At 51.5% G+C, this 8072-nt stretch overlaps 1 long non-coding RNA gene across 1 annotated transcript; it reads right to left on the minus strand.

Moving 5' to 3' along the window:
* Positions 1-3757: 3757 nt before the first annotated feature.
* Positions 3758-6458, minus strand: LOC105853959. Its single transcript, XR_001145696.1, has 3 exons — positions 6389-6458; positions 5313-5389; positions 3758-4080 (listed from the first exon to the last, which is right to left on the minus strand). It is a non-coding gene; the product is annotated as an uncharacterized LOC105853959 (long non-coding RNA).
* Positions 6459-8072: the final 1614 nt, after the last annotated feature.

Consider the following 8072-nt stretch of genomic DNA (forward strand, 5'->3'; position numbering starts at 1 on the left):
AAAATCATAATGTCAGTGACCAGCCATTGCTGTCTGAAGTTTTGGGTCACCTCCTCAGATTGCCAGGGACCTTCCAAGAGCGGGAATGGCTGTGTGGATACACCCGCCCTCCCCCACCCAGGGGGCCCTACAGAGCCTGAGCACCCCCCTCCCCACTTCTCCCTCCACCTCCTCTCTGCCTCTGCAATTGGCAGCAGCCAAAAGCCCAGCAGTAGCTTCAATTCACTGGGTCTTGACAGCTTGAGGACCCCAAGGAGCGTCTGTTAAAATGAAAATTTCTCGGCAAGAAGACATTCTTTAATATTTTGCCAGAGCACACTTTATTTATTCCTTTCCTGGAATTCCAGAGGGTCCTTGCTTTATGGATGGGGCAACTGAGACCTCGCGAGGAGAAGGATGGGCCCAGGTCACACTGCACCCCTTCATTTCTGGGCCGGCCTGAAGCACTGTTCTTGGCGTCAGGCCGTCCACACAGGAAGCTCCACATCAGATTTGGAGAACCACTGATGTAGTGACGCTGAGTCATGCGGATTCAGCAGTATGCTGAAAAGGTAAGTATTTATTGAGCACCTACTCTGTGCCAGCCCTGGGCCCCACCTGTGACAAGCCAGATAGTCCTTCCAGCATAGCAAAGAGCACTGGGTTTACTGATGCTCAGAGCTGACTTTGGTAGCTCACGATCAGGTCCTTCACGTATATTTGACACTTACAGAACCCTAGGAGGTAGGTACTATTGTCCTCCTTTCTTTAAAGATGAAAAAATTGAAGGCCAGAGAGTTAACCATCCAAGGTCACACAGCTGGTGAGAAGTAGGGTTGGGATTTGAACCCACAGTGTCTGGAACACAGCTCATGCTCTCAACCAGGGGACATGGCTTCTTACCTGGACCACTGACTCCTCCCACCTATCTCCTGTGAAAGAGGAGGCTGAGGTTTAATTTCTGCTTTTCAGAGGAAGTAAGGATCAGAGAGGTTAAGCAACACTGGGAGAGTTGTACAGCCAATGACATTTGAAACCAGGGCCCAAACACTCTGCTTGCAGCCCAGGCTGAGCTTGGAGGCCTCAGGCAGGCCACATCACCTCCCTAAACTCCAGACTCCTCCTCTGAACAGGGGGACTCCCTTCCCACCATGGACCTTTTGAGGTTGCTGTGAGGGTGCAATGAGCCCCTCATTCTGAGGAGACTGGCGCAGGGCAGGCCACTCGTGGCCACTCATGGGGTGAGGCGAAATGGTGAACACAGGGTTTACTCTCCCCGTGACCCACCCGAGTCTCTCCTCTCATGGGGTCCCCTTCGCTCTTACTGAAGTCACCATTTCCAAAAGGAACCCCAAGGCAGACTGCTTCACCCAGAAGGGAAGCTGCTCCAACAGTGAGCTTTCAGCTGGGTAATTCCTTCTGCACAGCTTTGTTGACTGGTATTTCCCACAGGGTAGTATTGACCCACTGCAGGTGGGTAGTCAGCCGTTTCAGTACATTCGCAGAGTTGTGCAACGACCACCACAACTGAATTCTAGAACAGTTGTAACACCCCCAAATAGGAGTTCCATCCCCTTTAATGGTTGTGTGAAACAGGTGACGCTTAGCCTGAAGTGAGAAGCAGCCCAAAGAGTGTGTTGCAGGCAGGGAGGCGATGATTTAGAATGTGCTGGGGAATGATCTTTAATCATAGCTCCAAATAGCTGCCTATTTTTCAGCCTTTGGAGAGAGGTATGTCCCTCTCCAGGGCAAGGGGTGTCCACTCATCAATCTTTAGGCTCAAGAAATATTGCATTTTTCCTGTAGGAAGGGGGACGGAAGTTGCTAGAATGTTTCTGAAAGTTGAGGGCAAGTTTGGGAGAGGCCAACTACCTGTAAAAGAGTGATGGGAGAGGCCCTCCCTGGTGGCACAACAGGCTAGAGCACAGCGCTGTGAGGCTGTCTGCAGCCACTGCAGTTTGAGTTCGATCCCCGGGCAGGGAGGTGGCCCATATGGCACAGCAGAACTCTGCTGACCTGCCTGCTGATCCCCTCAATAGTGTCTTTCACTCCATCTGCCTGTTCTGCTCCCCAATCTGTCTCTGGGGAATCTTCTCACCCCCACACCTCTGACCTGTACCCAAGTTCTTGTATGTATAAATAAATAAAAATCTTTTAAAAAAGAAGAACAAAGGGAAGTTGGGGGGCAGCAGAGTGGTGTCCCTTATACTTCCCAGCTCTGCTCCCCAAACCAGCCAGAGGGGTCTTATAAAATTGTAAATTGGTTTTCATCATTCTCCTGCTCAAAGCACTCCTTTGGCTTCCCTTAGTTTTCAGAACGAAATCCAGAGTCCTGAACAATCTCAAGGCCTCGCAGTCTTACCATGCTGTGCTCTGCAGAGTCTTCTTCTAGTGTCACTGTCTGTTCTTCTGTGCCTACTCGGCAATCCCATGAACCGCTGGGAAATCGAGAAAGATGCACCCTTTCTGTGGCCAAATTAGAGGAGCATTTTATTCCCTTAGCCTCATGTTTCTATAGCACACACCTTATGCAACTGAGCATACTCGTCCTGCCTTAAATATGTCAAGTCCCAGACAAGATTTTGATGTGTGGTAGGGCGGGAAAAGCATGGATTCTGCTGGTAGAGACAGTGGAAACCCCAGCGCTTCCACCTGCCCACTGTGTGACCCAGGGAGAGCGACTCAGAGTCTAAGAGAACCGGCCCCTTCCCACCTGGGGGGTGGACAGTGGGACGGACGGACTCTGCGGAATCTCCACGCGCCTCATCCTCCCTTCCCAGGTGGCCCCAGAGCTTTTACCTCCACTTAACAGAGAGTCAGTGAGATTAGCAGAAGTGTGTATAGTTTTTAAAATAAAAAAAAATTAAAACGACTTTTATCTGCTTTCCTCATGGCAAATGTTTCTCCATTTTACTATCACTGTGGATGGATTCTGAATGATAACAACAGACTCTATTTCTACTCCTCCAGTGTCTTCACAGCCACAACGAGACATTTAAAAACTAAATCTGGTCCGTAACCGTATACCCCACTGCCTGCTTGATACTCTTCAGCGTGTCATTGGTCACCCTCCTGGTCTCAGACTAAATGTCAGCTGCCGCAGAGGCCATCTGAGAGTCCTCAATCAATCTACAGCACAAAGGCATCAGGACCCATGCAGTGGCCATAGGTCTGCTTTGTGCCCTGTGGGAGGAAGTGGCCCAGTGTCCCTAGGGAGATTCACCAAGAGCCCTGGGCTGAAGACTTGGGCCCACACCAGCCCGGAGAAACTTGGGGGAGTGCTAGTTGCAGCTGAGGCTGTGATTGGCTACTCCAAGGGTGACTGTCCCTTGGCCCAGGGTTCTGTTTGGGGCACAGTGGCAAGGCAAGAGAGCTTGGCCTAAGGGAGACATCACAATGGAGCCGACGTGTGTGTGTGTGTGTGTGTGTGTGTGTGTGTGTGTGTGTGTGTGTGTGTAAGGACCCAGGAAGGCAACAGCATCATTGCTCAACAGCGCGCCGTGAGGCAGTGGCAGGAACAACAGTCCAGGGGACTGAAATGATGCTACCAGGAAGCAAGACTTTCCCTTTGAGCCCAAGTACTCTGGGACACTGTAGAATGAGGGGTGTCCTAAAAAAAAATGGACATTAGGAGGCAAGGGGGGCTTCAAGAGGTAACTAGAGAATTCAAAAGAGGTGACCGTAGCTGTGTTGTGGACCGCCATGGCAGCAGGCATAGCCAACCATGGAATGAATGGACATGAGACAAGAAACAAACCATCACACAGAACGCCCTGGAGAAAAACAAAGGTTGCTGTGTGTATGTCACAAAAAGAAGTATTGTGCTTACAATGGAAACACAATTCCTAGAAATGTGCATGCAGCTGGAGCGCTCGGAAGACATCCAGGGCTTCGCACCCCCACTTTTCCAGGGAGCAAGTTTCGCGTGTTTAGATCATTTTTGAACCTGAATGCAGAAGAGTCTTCAAGGGATTCTGGGTCAAGAGCGAGAGCAGGGTGGCTGAGGAAAGGTGGGTGCTCCACCCCCTCCCCTGGGCGGCCGACAGCCACCGCCAGGCCACTTCAGCTGTAGTCAACGTCTGCACCAACCAGCAGGAAGTCCTAGGAGAGATGGGGACACTGTCACAGCTGCATGGGCACCCTGTTTGTGAGTGTGGAGCTGCTCTGCTGGGTTTTGGAGGGAAACTTCCAGAGCCTGCCTGGCGGGAAGGAGGAGCAGGGTGGGGCTGATGGATGGGGCTGATGGAGAGGCTGGATGAGCCTGGACCCCCACCCCACCCCGTCTTGCCCCGGGGGTGCACACCAGTGGCTGCCCACCCCGATTCTGCCAGCAGCTCCTGCGGCTGTTTCCTTCTCAGGTGGAGACCCCAAGGCCGCTGTGCAGGCTTCCTCTGCCATCCGCCTGTGGTAGCCCACGGAGCCTTGGGGTAGCCCACGGAGATTTTGCTCCCGATCAAAGCTGCATAAACATTTCCCTTGACTCCTTTGTGTCCTTCACTCAGATTTTCAGAAGTGAAGAAAGTGAATTGTGCCATGGGGGAGTCTTTGCTTTTCCCTCTCAGTTCAGTGTAGGGAACCCAAGGGAAATGCTTGAGTGCTGGTTTTGTGGCAGACATCAGTTTTGTTGGGACAGGCCAGATGTTGGGGTCACAGGGTGAAGGCTCTGCTGATGCCAGTGGGGAGTGGAAGAAAGGAGAGACAGGGCTGGGTCCCAGAATGGCACCACGGTGGCTCTTAGGTTGGTGAAAGTGAAGGGGGAAAGCCAATTTCGGGAGCTGAGACTCTGCAGGGATCCCTGAGAACTCCCTCTGGGAAGGAGAGGGAGGAGGAAGGAAGAGGCTGGAAAACCAGAGCAAGACTCAGAAGCTGAGACAGGAACATGCCATGATGGGGTAAATAGTGTCACATACTACTGGGGCCTAGGCTGGCGGAAAGGCCAGAGGAGGGACACATGCTTTGTATCTAAATCCACCCCACACTGACCACACTTCATGCCCTGCCAGCCTACCGTGAGGCAGAAGGCACAGAAGATTTATAAAAGATATGTGTCAATATTTAAACACGTCTGCCTTGTGAAAGAGGCCCCGTGGCCACCCAGCGAGCTGGGTTTCCCCCAAGTGCAGGGCAGACACCTGCCTTTGCTTCTGGCTCACTGAGTAGCCGTTCAGCTGACTTTCCTGAGACGTTGTCTCCCTTCCTGTTTATTAACAGCAGCTATCATCCAGGGTTGTTGTAAGGGTAGAAAACTTGAGTCAGGGCTTGCCTAGATGAAGCTTCCTGCAACAGTTGCTATTAGTAAAGAAGATGGACAAAGAGAGACCTTTGGGATTTACCTGGTGAGACTGAAGCAGCAGGTTGAGCAGCTGGACATGGGCAGGCATGGGGAGCGGGAAGCCTTGCTGCAGCCTCGCTGTAACAGAGGTTAGCGTCAGGAGCAGGGCGGAGAGGCAGCTTCCCTGGAGCCTGGTTCTGGGTGGGGGACTGATGGGCATGTGAGTCCAGACCAGAGGTGTCGTGGAATTCCCATCCACTTCTCCACCATAACCCAAGGACTGGGGCCCTTCATTTCCGGCCTAAGCCCACACCCAGTAATTGTATGGTCCTCCCTTTCCATCACTGCCCCCCTGGGGGTGATCACACTGCTGGCAAACACCAGGCCCAAGTGATACCTGGGGTGGCTGCTTGCATGGGGTGTGGCCAGCCCGCGGCCATGCATTTGAGGCTACCTCCTCATATGTGCAAGAAGACCTTCAATGTTTAGGATAAGCCAGAGATGGGTAGTGGGCAGGGATCCACATTTGAATTGGACCTCCAGAGACTTGTAAACTCAAACCCGGTCTCCTGGGTCATTTTGAAGCTATATGTTTCAAGGATGGGAAGTAGGGGAATCAATCAATCAATCAATTTAATGATGCATTGTTTTAATTTACAACTTCTAAATATTCTAGTCACATGGCATGTGTGGCCTCTATTTGTGCTCTTGTCCCTGGCTCTGCAATGGCAGGCCTTGCCAGTGTGGGGAGCTGACCTTACCCTTCTTCCCTGGCCCTTTTCCCAGAACTGGAAAGAGGTCACTGGGATCAAACCCAGTTGGGATCAAACCCAGTCCCATCTGCTCTGTGATGTGAACAAGCCACTTAACTTCCTTGACCTCCCACTTCCTTCCATGAAAACTAGAGACAGCTCATCTTCTAATCTCCTGGAGCTGCAGTAAAGTCTGGATGAAGTAATGGGTGGGCAGGTGTAGGAACTCGGCTCCCACTGGTGTTTTTTCCCATGCCATTTGGGATTCATATGAGGCGGCCAGAGCCCTCAACGGGGGCCAGGTTTTAGGTGGTTCAAGAAATGAGCCCCTCCCACTTTCGGTCCTAGGGAACCAAAAATCAATCCTTTCTCCGAAGCTCCTTACCATTAACCTTGGGAAGCACAACAGTGGGCAAAAGAAAGTTCATGACATTCTGCAGGCTTTCAACCTGGAAACCCGAAAGACAGGCGCCATGTCAGACCCCGCTGCCTCAGCAGCCCTCTGCCTGCTCCCTCCCCCAACCCCCTCGCTGGGCAAACTGAGATGGTGTCAAGACTATGGCACATCAAGGTCACCGCAGTGATCACTTTCATTCTGAAGTTTCGGAGAGGACACCTTCTAGACTGTAGGGTGCAAGAGAGGCCATCAGAGTGCTGCATGTGGAAACCTGTGTCAGAGTCTACAGACTGGAGAACAGAGTCGTTGCTACTTGGCAATTTCATCAAAAGTCTGAATGCGTGTGTCTGGTGGGCTGCAAGCAGGCACCTACGGCATTCGGCATTCGTCCTGAGGGGTGGTTAGGCCTCTGCAGAGATGTCAGCCGAAGGATGCCCACCAAGTGATGGATATGACCAAAGCAATAATTAGAAGCACCCACATTTCCAAGATTTGGGGGGAATAGCGGCACTTTGATACCAGGTAATACTATGCAGCTGTTAAGGATGATATTGTAGAAAGACAATGATCAGCACAGAATTATTCATGAGGGAATTTTGAATAAGGAAAAGCAGACTACTGAAGCCATGAAATGCCACTGCATTATTATCAATAAATAGCAAAGGTCAGGCTGGTGAGGTGCTGAAAATAGGGATTTTTAAAATTTGCTTTGTTTTTACAGATGTAGCTTCTGGCTGCTTGATAATGTTGGTGTTTTGCTTTTCCAATAATGAAAAAAAAAAAGTTTAAATAATGTAACACCCTCGAGATAATTGCCTCCAGTGATGACATTTACAACTTGCAAATAGGTCCATTTTTGTTGCTGGAACAATTGGGTTTCTTCCTCCAGGCGGTAATTCCCTGAGCTCATCAGATCCTGTGCCCTTTTTCTCTTAAGTCTGGGGACTTCATATTTTTCTTTTCTGTAGAAGCAGAAGTTGGTTGCTGACTGAGCTAAGCCTCCAGGTGAGCGCCAGGGAGTCCGGGCACACGCAGAGGCTGCTCTGGTGCTTCTGTGGGGTGTGAGCTCATTGGATGGACACGCCTGGCTGGGTTTTCATCAGATTTGGAGGGCGTTTGGGATAGTCTGGATTTGGGGTTGGGTGGCTAACAATGCACCCAAATGGGGGTATTTCAGAGAGCTAAGGAAGTGCTCTTTAGGGCGTCACCAGAGGCCCTTCAGGGCCATCTGGATAAGAGGCTTGTGACAGGGCATGGCATGCTCAAAGGGGAGCTCTAAGGTGATGCCCATCCAGGGAGTCTGTGGAAGGGACCTGGACCACACTTCCATCGGCAACTTGCCACTAGCACGGGGGGTAGGAACGTGGGTCTGCTTGGTGGTGATCAGAGATTCTGGGGAGGCGGGTGCCCTGCTAGGCCTGGTGAGGTGCCGGCTCCTCTTCCTCCCCCCTGCCCTGAGCCAGCTCAGAAAGTGACTCTGCCCTTGACCCAGTTGCGAAGCCAACACCTAGGGGCGATTCTTCTTCGCCCTTTCTCCTTACCACACCTCAGATCTTTCACCAAGTTTCATCTAATTCTGTTGCCCAAGTATGTCTCCAATCCAGCATCTTTCTCCTTCTACCTGGCCCGTCCCACCCTCTACCATCTCTCACCTGAACAAAGGCACCTGCCT

Source organism: Condylura cristata, unplaced genomic scaffold, assembly GCF_000260355.1.
Source record: "Condylura cristata isolate star-nosed mole 26May11 unplaced genomic scaffold, ConCri1.0 scaffold00022, whole genome shotgun sequence".
In the NCBI taxonomy this organism is placed as follows: domain Eukaryota; kingdom Metazoa; phylum Chordata; class Mammalia; order Eulipotyphla; family Talpidae; genus Condylura; species Condylura cristata.